The sequence below is a fragment of the Lytechinus pictus genome, chromosome 2 (assembly GCF_037042905.1).
Source record: "Lytechinus pictus isolate F3 Inbred chromosome 2, Lp3.0, whole genome shotgun sequence".
Classification (NCBI taxonomy): Eukaryota; Metazoa; Echinodermata; class Echinoidea; order Temnopleuroida; family Toxopneustidae; genus Lytechinus; species Lytechinus pictus.
This window is the reverse complement of record NC_087246.1, coordinates 3425952-3439562: the sequence shown is the minus strand read 5'-3', so window position 1 is coordinate 3439562 and position 13611 is coordinate 3425952. Positions and strand designations below refer to the sequence as shown.

The window sequence follows — 13611 nt, the reverse complement described above, 5'->3', positions numbered from 1 at the left end:
CTTTTGTGTGCGTGATGTGGTAGAGAGAGCGGGGGGGGGGGGGGGGGGGGTAGGAGGCTGCATGCTGTACCGCATCATTCCATTCCTGATAGCAGGCCTAGTTACATATTTTTTTATCTTCAGGAATTTCAAGGTATATTTAAGAAGTCATTTCGTCCCCCCCCCCCCCCCCGGATGATGCATTATATTTGTATTAGACAACATGGCTATTGGACCAATTGGCTATTAGACTAAATGACTATTGGACGATTTGAGAATTGGACGAACTGGGCGATTTGGTTGTTAGACAAACTGATTATCGGACCTAATGGGTGGTGGACGAAATGATAGACGAAATGACAATTATCCGGTGGATAATTTGGATATTGGACCAACTGATATTAGCCAACATGGCTTGGACTAAATGAACATTGGACGAACTGATTAATGGAGATGGCATTAGCCTTAATAGAATTAGACTAAATGGGTGGTAAACGAAATTGCTATTGGACGAAATGGCATTTATAGACAAAATGAAGGTAGACCATGTGGTGAGTGGACTGTATGGCAGTAGACGAATTGGCAATTTACCTTAAAATATGGGTTTACCATTCTTAGAAAACGCATGTTTCCTAAAACAAGTCCCTACCGCTCGGGAGTGAATGTGTCGCTCCCTCGCACATATTCCAAAATATTTTGACTGACCCTGGGTAAATAAAATAAACAATTACAAAAACAAAAATGTTGTTTTTAATCTGAGACTTTTTAATGCCCCTCGAAAGTTCACCTGCTTTCTCACTCTCCCCCTCTCTATCTTTGTTTTTATTCATTTTCATTTTACAATTCTTTCTTTCTCTTTTGATATCTATAAAGTTCAGATTCACCATTTCTAACTTGCACTATTCCAAGCCCCCGCCCCATTGGTATCCACAGGAATGGGGGGAGGGGGGGCTTACCCCCTGGAAAATAAATTCAAACAAAAGAAAAATGTGAAAATAAAAATGGATAAAGACAAATAATCCTCTGCGCATGTCTAACCAGCCAATACAGTTCATTCAGAATTTAACTCTTACAACACCTAAATTCTACCATATTATCAGTTTACCATGATTATAGAAAACGCATATTTCCTATGCCATTTTTAAACAAGTCCCTATCGCTCGGGAGTGAACGTGTCGCGCACCAGCACAAATTTGAAAAATATTTTGATTGACCTGCTTTCTGGTTTTTTTTATCGGATGCTTTGCTCCCTCACACATACCACAATTTTTGTCCCTCTTTCCTTTTACTTCTGCTTGGTCACTTTGCTCCCTCTCACATATTCTCGAAATATTTTGGCCCCTGCATTTGTTCTTCTCGTCACTTTGCTCTCTCACATATATCCCCAGAATAATTTTTCTGCTCGGTCGCTTCGCTCCCTTGAACATATCCTAAAAATGTTTTGCTCCCCCTGCATTTTTTTCTGCAGACAGCCAATCCATTTCTCATCCAACCTCTCTCTCTCTCCAATACCTTGAAATGAGGGGGGGGGTACTTTTGATATGAGAGTGTCTGAACAGTTGAAAATAAGTAAAATATAATTTGGCTTTTTTTTTTGTTTAGTTAATATTTTCTGAATGAGTGTATCTTACAAAAGGATTATACCCATTTCATTACATACAACATACACATATTTTGAGAAATACCAACAGAAAAAACATGTACTATTCATTACTGTCCAAATCCTCAAAAAAAAAATTATGGTAATGTTCGCTTTCTCAGGCATTCATCAAAGGCTCCCCCACACCTGTCTCTCTTTCTCTATCACCCTCAATCTCAATTCATCTTTTTGTCTCTATCCAACAGCTCATTAGTAAAGGTCAAGTCTACCCAAGAAAATTGTTGGTTCAGTTAAATTGAGAAAAATCAAACTAGCATAACGCTGAAAATTTCATCAAAATGGGATGTAAACTAAGAAAGTTATGGCATTTTTAATTTTCACTTATTTTTCACAAAACAAAAATATTCACAACTCAGTGACATGCAAATGAGACAGTCGATAATGTCCCTCACTCACTGTTTATTTTGTTTTTTATTGTTTGAATTATACAATATTTCATTTTTTACAGATATTACCATAAGGACAAACTTTACTGAACCAAAAAAGTATTGAATAATGCTAATTCCACATGATCAGGGAGGAATAAAATTTTGTTTAACATGACAAGGAGAAAATTAGAATATACCTTATTCTATATATCAAATGAAATAGTGAGTGGATGACGTCATCAGTCTCCTCATTTGCATACTGACTGTGTACAGAATGTGCATATAACTCTTTTGTAAAATTTAGCAAAATTTTTAAATGTCATAACTTTTTTATTTTACATCCGATTTTTTATCAAATTTTCAGTGTTATGCTTGTTGGATTTTTCTCTTTTTATTCATATCAACAATTTTTGGGGTGGACTTGTCCTTTATCTGTCCCCCTTGCTCTATCCTGTTCTATTCTTCTGTCATCTTGCCGTCATTCCTACTTTTCACAAACTTTTTTCTCTTCTGACATTCTAAGTCAGAATGAATATACTGTAAGACATCATTTTTGCAACACGTTCAAATTTAATGAATTCACTTTTGTTACATGCCCACGGATAAACTATTTCATTGAGCTATTTTAAATAATCAGAATGCACATTGGGGTAATTATTTGTTGTAAAGTTTTGCAAGTTATGTTTGTCCAAACTTAAGAGCAAGTAATGTACACGGCGGGACTTCTCGTGTGTGGTTTTCAGCCTCTTCTCCAAGTTCTTAATACAGTCCATTATTGCTGTTATCTTCCACTTTACCTCTCTTGGACTTTCTGATATTGAGTAGGAGTGGTCCTCGAGAAATGAAGGTGCTGAAGACTTTGCAGTATCTGGGAGGTTGTTTGCTGAATCAAAACGTCTTTCTTTCGGGGAATTCCTTGGCTTGGGTGAATTCTGTACGAGATGAATGAATTAAAAAAAAGAAACATATAAGAAATATTGAACAAAAACAGATAGAAGAATGAAAAGATAGCTTTAAATTTTTCAATTAAATATTCGATAATACATGAAGAATAATATTTATTTAGGAATCAAACCTTTTCCAGTGACTTGCAACAAAATAAATGTTTTTTTTTTTTTATATTCATGATGATATATTAACCCTATCTAGCCCCTGGGGGGGGGGGGGGGCTTAATAAGCTTAATAAGCCCCCCCCATCCACATTTTTCACGATAAGTCCACAATGAGAAACGAGGTACCACAATTTTTTTTTCGTTCAATTCTCGCAGAGCTTTTAGACAAAATTCGAGACGCCCAGATACGCAGTTACGCAACATTTTATGAGTTCATGTTGGACCGAAAATTGCTCAAAAATATTATTTTGTATACATATTTAATCCAATGGAAATTCTATTTTCAGTCATAATTGACAAATGCATCATTATTCTTGCACTAATTGGTTGGAAATAATCAAATCTTGCTTTTTATAATTGGAATAGTGCCACGAAGTGATCCCATTGAAAAAAAACTATAAAATACATAAGGCCCCAAAACAAAGAAATACGTATGGAATTATAGAACCAATAAAATACATAAAAGTAGAAATTTGATTTACCATTTCTTCAGGAGCACATTTGTTTAGAAATCATAGAATTTGGGGAATTATTTAGGGATTTATCTTTAACCCTAAATAGACTGGGCTATTTCGACGCCTAAGAAGACGGGGGGGGGGGGCTGATTCAGCCCCCCTTATGATCTCGGCCGTTGATCTCGCAATCGCGACGAAAATTGGCACGCGCGTTACCCATGGCATTATCTACAATACCATAATATCAAAATCTGCGAAAAATCTCATTGCTCATTATGTTAATTAATGCGTAAAATCATAAGTTTGCTCTAATTAACAAAATAATGCCCCTAAAATGCTCATTTTTGTTTCACTTACTCTTTATAGGCATCTGATTAAATTAATTTTTTAAAAAGTTGTCAACATCACATTCATTTTTTATGTATTTTATTGTTTTCTAAATTTCTTATGTATTTCTGTGTTTTTCGACTTTTTGTTTTTTATTGTTTTTTCAATGGAAATTGTCGGAGACGTTTTTTTTTTACCATAAACAAGATAAAATTAATTGATTTTGAGCAGTAAAAGGAAAAATATGATACATTTTATAAATTTTGGCTAAAAACACTACTTGCATTGGATTTGTACACAAATACACGTTTTTGAGCAATTTTGGTTCTGCATGCAGTTACGAAATGTTGCGTAATTTCGGAACCCTGTACCTGGGGGTCACAATTTTGGTCTCAAAAGTTGCGCAAGACTTGAAAGTAAAAAGTCAACGAGTGACGCGGTAAAAAAAATGTTGAGCTCCATGCTTGCAGATTACATTGATGGTGACGTGTGCATCGGTTTTCGTTGCGATCGACAGTGCATGGAGATCTGAAGAGGGGGACCAAAAAGCCCCCCCCCCCCCCCCCCCCCGGGCTATGCAATCTCAAAGTAGCCCAGGATTATTATGTAGGGTAAACCAAATTTTTAATATATTTGTTCATTAAGTAAGAGTTTACTGTAAATACACAGTATAGGCCCAGGTCCATGGTTACCCTCCCAAATAGGATAATTTTCATCTCTATTTGGCTACTGAAAATGGAATATTTAAAGCAATGTTCTATCAAACCAAAGGTAGATAATACAGAGAAAATATTTCTTTAGAACACATGTATGATATAGATCTACTGTACCTTCTGAAGACGAGGCAGGAAATCAAACATGGTTGGGACAGCATCCTGTCTAAGACGAGTCACTTGCCCAGTCCTGTCAAAGCAACCATCTTCAAAATGGTCAGAACGGAGTACAGAGCTCTTGGAGGAATTCAATGAAGCTCGCTTCATATTGACCATCCATACTGTGTTACAGACAGTACAGGTTCAGTCCAACGGCTGAATGGGAATCTGCAGCAAATGTAAACACATGTCATAAAATCAATTACACATAATTAAGAAAATTTGACTTGTCCAAAGGACACAGATGCCCCTGCTTAACGCGATCAGAAATCCATTCAATATGATTGAACTTAATATCATGCAGAAACCAATATGCATATATATAATTAATTAACAAATTTAGACCTTTGAACCGACTTGCATATATAATGAGATGTGACCTTTGACCTGCGTACACCGAATTCGAACTTAGCCTGTATTTTGTGGTCATCTACCTACACACCAAAATTTTTTAAAATCCATTAAATATTTTTCGAGTTATTGCGCAGAAACCAATTGGGGGGACGGACAGGGGCAACGCTTACTGCCCCTTCCGGGCTTCGTCTGCTGGGGCATAAAAACTCTAGGCCTACTCAGCAGGGGCCCATTTCTCATTACCTGGACAAGTTAGTCATATATCTTTATCTATTAAACACAGAGTTAGTTCCAATCTTACCCAAAAGGATTAACTAGAATCCATTGATATCGTCATATTGATACTATTGGTGGAACAAAAATAGCATAATTTTCAAAAAGTAAAATTATGATAAAACTTACAATTATTGTGATGAATTTGGAAATACATCCTATCAAAATAATAGCAGAGGCGAAATATGCATAAAACATACTCAAACATGCAGACATGGGCATTAAATTGCTGATGAAATGAAATTATCAGTAATTCATTTCATGACAAAAAAAAATCACATGTATGTGGACATTGAGATGGGTATCCCCAGATATAAAATTTGAATAGTTTAAGTAAACCATACAGGCTTTCTTCCTAAAATGATGATAATTATACAGGTTTTTAGGATTCCAAACACCATCAAAATATTATCATCATGAATAAACTCTTTAGATACCGAAACACACGATTTTATAAATTCTATGCGTATATTAGAGAGAGAATTGATCAAAATCTTGATAAGGGTCTGAAAGCGACGAGTACGAGTCCAATTATGGATGGCCTGAAGTGGTAGAATCTTTGTCAATTCAATTATTTTACTACTTTAAAATGAATGGTTTTGTGATGTTTTACCAACACTTGTTATAATTCTGTGCATTACAATTACTATTGAATGATTTATCCCACTTGTGTACAATATAATTCATTTTCTATGAATTATTATGTAATATTATAACTTTTCGAATTTTGAGGCTCATTTGCATGTATTATGGTGTCATCTATCTAAACACCCAATTTTTAAAAAATCTGTTGAAATTTTATAAGTTATTATGAGGATACCAACTCGCATATTTAATGACCCTGTGTAGTGGTCCACCTGCATTCCCCCAACCAGTTATCGGGAGGAGAGACCTGCGGGTCACAGTTCTGTGTGCGCGCCCTTGTAGGCGACCCAGATTGGCTGGCTCCTCCAATATGCCTTTGAATGTCTTTGACAGATATATGGTGCTATAAAAATGCAGTGGCGTAACAGGCGGGGGGGCAAGTTACCCCCCCCCCTGGCGGATTTCACCGGGAAAATTAAAAAACAACGGGAAAAAGAAAAAAAGGAGGGAGAAAGAAAGGTAAAGGGGAAGGAAAGGGGAAAGAAAAGGAGGAAAGGGAAATGGAAAGAGAAAAGGAAAAAGACAACGAAGAAAAAACTGTTTTTAGTAAAAAAGGGAGGAAAGCGGGAAAATGTACGATAGAATTAACATTTGAAAAAGAACAAATCATTGAGAAAAGGGCCTATGTAATGCAATAGCACGGTGGGAAATAAATTAAAAGATGACAAAATGGCAAACAATAGCGGGAAACGAAGGTAGAATGTAATTAGTCAAGAGCTAAATTAGAAAACAAAGAAAAGGAACAAGAAAAAAAATAACACGACCGGGCTGCTGATGATTGAAATTAAAGAGCGGGAAGAAAGATGGACTGCATACAACATTGTGCTATAAGTTTTCTAAATTTTATGCAAATAAGCTACCGGGGCTTTGCCCCAGACCCCACAAAGTAGGGGCTCTTCATTTATAATCTTCAAATGGCTCTATAACGCCCCCGTTCAATCACGTTCAATCACTGCCATACAGACGGGGGGGGGGGGGGGGGGTCGTGGTTCCACGCCCAAGAGGATATAAAAGAAATTTTATAGGAGACAACGTACATGACGTATAATGAAATGAATAAAAACAAGGAAATGTGTTATTTGCTGATAATAATGGAAAAATCTATCACATAATTAGATTTTAATTTCAATAGGCAATTTTTCCAGCTCGCTTTGCACACTGGCGACTTTTCACAAATTTTTCCCACATTTATATGTTTTGCCCCCTCAAAATATTTGGTTCATTACGCAACTGGGTTGAATAAATGTGTTGTGTAAAAGTTATATTATGCCCGCGATTTGATTAAAATTGGGGAAATCTGCAAGGTTTAAATGGCTTTGATATCAAGAAGTTCCTGGGGCTCTGCCCTGGACCCCAAACACACAGCACTGCGTATGGAAGGGTTGGGCCATGGCCCCAAAAAGTTCTACAGCCAAGAAAAAAAAAAAGGAGGAATTGCCTCCTTTTTTGTTGGAAAAGTATTGTAGGATATGATTTTAATTACTGAATATGTAAAAAAATAGCTCAAAGTTAGATTCTCATGAAAAGTTGATTTTTTTTCTCGCTTGCTTCGCTCGCTCAGGACTTATATATATGAAGCAGCCTTTTGGCACATGTTCTATACTGCGCTCCTCGTTGTTTTTTTGTTTTGTTTTTTACTCTTCACGCTACTGCCGCAAAGAATCCTCTTCACAGTGGCGTACAGACCACCGTGACAAAAAAGGAATCTAAAGAGAGAAGAATTAAATAAATTTATTATCAGCTGGATATCATGGCTGGATATCATGTCAAAATCTATCACAAAATTGGATTTTTGTATTAAAAAGGTATAAAAAAAATTGCTCGCTCGCTTCGCTCGCTCGCAACTTTTTTTAAAGGTAAGTTCTGGCCTTCTCAAAATAGTCGCCTTACTACACCATTACGCCTATTCATACCATGATATGACCGGGAAATTTTTGGCTCTTGCCAACCCCCCCCCCCCTGGCCACCGAACCCTGTTACGCCGCTGTAAAAATGCTGTGCATCATCATCATCTACCTACACACCCAAATTTTTTAAAAATCTGTTGAATATTTCATAAGATATCTTTAAGGAGCTGTGATCTTTGACCTGCATACTCCGAATTCGAACTTAGCCTGTATTGGTATCATCTACCTACACACTCAAATTTGTTTAAATATGTAGAATATTTTATAAGTAATCATGCGGAAACTAAATTGCATATTTAATGAGCCGTGACCTTTGACCTGCCGACTATGAATTCGAACTTGACCTGTATTTTGGTGTCGTCTACCTACACACTCAAATTCGTTTAAATATGTAGAATATTTCATAAGTAATCATGCGGAAACTAAATTGCATATTTAATGAGCCGTGACCTTTGACCTGCCGACTCCGAACTTAGCCTGTATATGGTGTCATCTACCTACACACCCTAATTTTTATAAATCTGTTGAATATTTCATAAGTCATCATGCGGAAACCAACTCGGATATTTCATGAGCTGTGACCTTGGACCTGCAGACTCTGAATTCAAAGTTAGCCTGTACTATGGTGTCATGTACCTACACACCAATTTTTTTTTAAATCAATATATATAAATCGAAATATATTTCGATTTATTGCACGGAAACCAATTGGGGGGGCGGGCGAATCAACGGACAGGGGCAACGCTTAATGCCCCCTCCGGACTTTGTCTGCGGGGGCATAATTACCGAGGAGCTGCATTTGAAGCCGGTATTTTATAGATGGCAAATATAGCGATCTTCAACGCTTATATATAAGCGTCGAAATTTGTAGCCATCTCCTTGTATTAGTCTATAATATACGACGTGTCAAATTGTAGCGAACTAGTTCGCTATTTCCAGATCTCCTCTATATATATATATACGAGGGGGAATTGTAGCGAACTAGTTCGCTATTTTCTAGATCTCCTCTATATACAAACGACGAGAAATTGTAGCGAACTAGTTCGCTATTTTTCGGATCTCCTCGATATATACACGAGGGGGAATTGTAGCGAACTAGTTCGCTATTTTCCAGATCTCCTCTAGATACATACTACGGGATTTGTAGCGAACTAGTTCGCTATTTTTCGGATTTCCTCTATATATATATATACGACGGGAAATTGTAGCGAACTAGTTCGCTATTTTCCAGATCTCCTCTATATATATATACGACGGGAAATTGTAGCGAACTAGTTCGCTATTTTTCTGATCTCTTCTTTTGTAGCGAACTAGTTCGCTATTTTTCGGATCTCCTCTATATACGACGGAAAATTGTAGCGAACTAGTTCGCTATTTTTCGGATCTCCTCGATATATACACGAGGGGGAATTGTAGCGAACTAGTTCGCTATTTTCCGGATCGACGGGAAATTGTAGCGAACTAGTTCGCTATTTCCAGATCTCCTCTATTTATATATATACGAGGGGGAATTGTAGCGAACTAGTTCGCTATTTTCTAGATCTCCTCTATATACAAACGACGGGAAATTGTAGCGAACTAGTTCGCTATTTTTCGGATCTCCTCGATATATACACGAGGGGGAATTGTAGCGAACTAGTTCGCTATTTTCCAGATCTCCTCTAGATACATACTACGGGATTTGTAGCGAACTAGTTCGCTATTTTTCGGATTTCCTCTATATATATATATACGACGGGAAATTGTAGCGAACTAGTTCGCTATTTTCCAGATCTCCTCTATATATATATACGACGGGAAATTGTAGCGAACTAGTTCGCTATTTTTCGGATCTCTTCTTTTGTAGCGAACTAGTTCGCTATTTTTCGGATCTCCTCTATATACGACGGAAAATTGTAGCGAACTAGTTCGCTATTTTTCGGATCTCATCGATATATACACGAGGGGGAATTGTAGCGAACTAGTTCGCTATTTTCCAGATCTCCTCTAGATACATACTACGGGATTTGTTCGCTATTTTTCAAATTTCCTCTATATACTGTATATATACGACGGGAAATTGTAGCGAACTAGTTCGCTATTTCCAGATCTCCTCTATATATATATACGAGGGGGAATTGTAGCGAACTAGTTCGCTATTTTCCAGATCTCCTTTAGATACATATACTACGGGATTTGTAGCGAACTAGTTCGCTATTTTTCGGATTTCCTATATATATATATATATACGACGGGAAATTGTAGCGAACTAGTTCGCTATTTTCCAGATCTCCTCTATATACGACGGGAAATTGTAGCGAACTAGTTCGCTATTTTTCGGATCTCTTCTTTTGTAGCGAACTAGTTCGCTATTTTTCGGATCTCCTCTTTATATATACGACGGAAAATTGTAGCGAACTAGTTCGCTATTTTTCGGATCTTCTTTATAAAATTTTATACACGAGGAGGAATTGTAGTGAACTAGTTCGCTATTTTTCTAATCTTTATATATACAAGAGACGGAATTGTAGCGAACTAGTTCGCTACAATTCCCCCTCGTGTATATAATTTTATAGAGGAGATCCGAAAAGTAGCGAACTAGTTCGCTATTTTTCTGATCTTTATATATACAAGAGACGGAATTGTAGCGAACGAGTTCGCTACAATTCCCCCTCGTGTATATAATTTTATAGAGGAGATCCGAAAAGTAGCGAACTAGTTCGCTACAAAGCCCGTCGTATGGATATAGAGGAGATCTGGAAAATAGCGAACTGGTTCGCTACAATTCCCCCTCGTATATATATATAGAGGAGATCTGGAAAATAGCGAACTAGTCTGCTACAATTTGACAATATGGCATCAATATATACAGCCAAAACCTGCAGATTTTCACTTTGAAGCCTTCACAATAATGTAAGCTTTGGAAAAAATGACAACTAGTTCGCTACAATTTCCCCCTCGTGTATATGAAGAGATCAGAAAAATTGCCATCTAGTTCGCGACAGTTTGCCATGTTTATATTTTAGAGAGGAGATGAGAAATGGCGAACAAGTTTGCAACAATTTCCTGTCGTATACATGTAGAGGAGATCCGAAAAATAGCGAACTATATGTAGTTTGCTACAATTCCCCCCTGGTGTATATATAGAGGAGATCCAAAAAAATAGCGAACTAGTTCGCTACAAACAATGCCCCCTCATATATAGTTCGCTACAAATCCCGTAGTATGTATATAGAGGAGATCTGGAAAATAGCGAACTAGTTCGCTACAATTCCCCTCGTGTATATATCGAGGAGATCCGAAAAATAGCGAACTAGTTCGCTACAATTTCCCGTCGTTTGTATATAGAGGAGATCTGGAAAATAGCGAACTAGTTCGCTACAATTCCCCCTCGTATATATATATATATATATATATAGAGGAGATCTGGAAATAGCGAACTAGTTCGCTACAATTTGACACGTCGTATATTATAGACTAATACAAGGAGATGGCTACAAATTTCGACGCTTATATATAAGCGTTGAAGATCGCTATATTTGCCATCTTATTATTTCCCATTTGAAGCGAGCCTGAATCAAGGCTGTGAAATTTATTAGCGCCACCATCAGGCTTCCTTTTATTTGCGTAAAAAGAAGAGACACGCAAAGTCACTTTCTAGTCCAAACTCCAAAGTAATCAAATTTGCTTTTTTTTTAAGATGATTTTGATTTAGGCCTAATTAAAAATATACTATTGACTTTTTGTATTATGGCTACTCACCACAAAGCGCCCCGGTGAGTAGCGAGGAGTTTCGGCAAATATTAATTCTGTATTGTAATGAAGCGATGTTTGCCAACTTCACAGAAATCCAGGGCCAAATGCAGTTCGGTGTACGAGGTTAGTACTATAGATCTATACATGTAGCAACTATATGTAGCCACTAACCTCGAACTAGTAATGAGTGGGGCCAGGGCTACCACAAGTTCGTGTAAGCTCCACTACACTTCACTACTGCTAACCTCTGCTTCACCTATAGGCTATAGTGGAGTGTTTAATGGCTGGCTATACGAACCATTGCCTGAGTTTTTTAGGCCTAGTCACTCAAGGGTTCATTACATGCCGCCGCGCACAGAAAAATCAAGCAATAGAAGTTGTGTGTTGTGGACACCAGAAGTGGGATCACATCACGCGTGACCCACTAGTTAGAAATCCATTGCCAAACGTGGTTAATGGTGCGAGGTTAATATACTAATACTAACCTCGCAATACGCGTGAGTCACTGAGTGGAGTAGCCTAACGTTAGTTAGACTTAGAGTTTCATACGGCATGTACGGCCAGGCATCAATAACTTTTGTTGTCATCCAATTTCAATGAAATTTTCAGCATTTTGCTCGGAATGAATTTTACATTATTAGATCAAGGCCTAAATATCTTCAACCTGTATAATTCATAACCATTTTACTTTTTAGGTGTGCAGAAAAGACCAACCCCCCCCCCCCCCCCCCAATGGTCTGCTGACTACACTCTACAGTACATAAACTTAAATACACGGGACTAGTATTGTTACACAGCTTTTTGCAAATGCAAGTTTGGTAACGACTAACGAATTCCCATTTTTTTTTCAACGTAATTTTGAAGTCGAAAACATAGCTGAACTTACGAATGCAATGTCCGTCCACATCCTACCGATTAGAGCAGTTGTATGCAGCTCATGTAGGCATGAATAACGTGAAATCTAAGCTAATAAGTTCACCAACATGCCAATCTGAGCTGTGAAAAAGTGTGATCGTCCCGGAGCGAAAACAGCTTGAGCAAGGTGCAGCCAATCAGCGACCTTCTTATGTCCCCTTCGAGACAGAGGAGACGAAATGATTTTATGTCAAAAAGACTCAAAACACAAAATCATTTCGTCGACGAAATTTTTTTGTGTTTTGACACAAAATCATTTCGTCGACGAAATTTTTTTGTGTTTTGACACAAAATCATTTTGTCAACGAAATTTTTTTGTGGTTTTGACACAAAATGATTTCGTCGACGGAATAGATTTTCGCATCGCAACGAAATAAATTTTGTGGACGCAATTACATTTAGTCTCGACGAAAATTGATTTTGTGTGACAAAAAATAATTTCGTATACGAAATAAAACTGCGTCATGACGAAATGATTTTCATATGAACAAAAACACATTTTGTGTACGGAATTGCGTGAATTGGACGGAATTTACCATCGGACATTTGGTGCGCCATTTCGTTTGATAAAAATTCATTTCGTATGGCACGCCAAATAAACTTTGTGGACGCAATTACATTTCGTCTAGACGAAATTGATTTCGTGCATTTCGTCGAGACGAAATTGATTTTGTGTGACAAAAAATAAATTTTGTGTACGAAATAAAAAAGCGTCATGACGAAATGATTTTCGTCTGAATAAAAACACATTTTGTGTACGGAATGCCGTGATTTGGACGGAATTCACTGGCGGACACTTGGCGCCCCATAGGGGGGGGGTGCAATAAAAGGACATTCTTTGCATAAAAACATATACACGGCATCCCAGATAAAAAAGGGAAACCCTCATTCATATACTCCAGCAAGGACAAGTCAAATCTAAGAGTCATCAAGATTTCTTGAAGATTTAAATGACCTTGACGGAGAAAGGGATGACTTTATCCATCACTAAATCTAAGTGGATATAAAT

General features: G+C 37.3%; 1 long non-coding RNA gene across 1 annotated transcript; it reads right to left on the bottom strand.

Annotated features, from left to right (window-relative positions):
* Positions 1–1654: 1654 nt before the first annotated feature.
* LOC135156125 (uncharacterized) lies at positions 1655–12733 on the bottom strand. Its single transcript, XR_010295260.1, has 3 exons — positions 12574–12733; positions 4732–4941; positions 1655–2939 (listed from the first exon to the last, which is right to left on the bottom strand). It is a non-coding gene; the product is annotated as an uncharacterized LOC135156125 (long non-coding RNA).
* Positions 12734–13611: the final 878 nt, after the last annotated feature.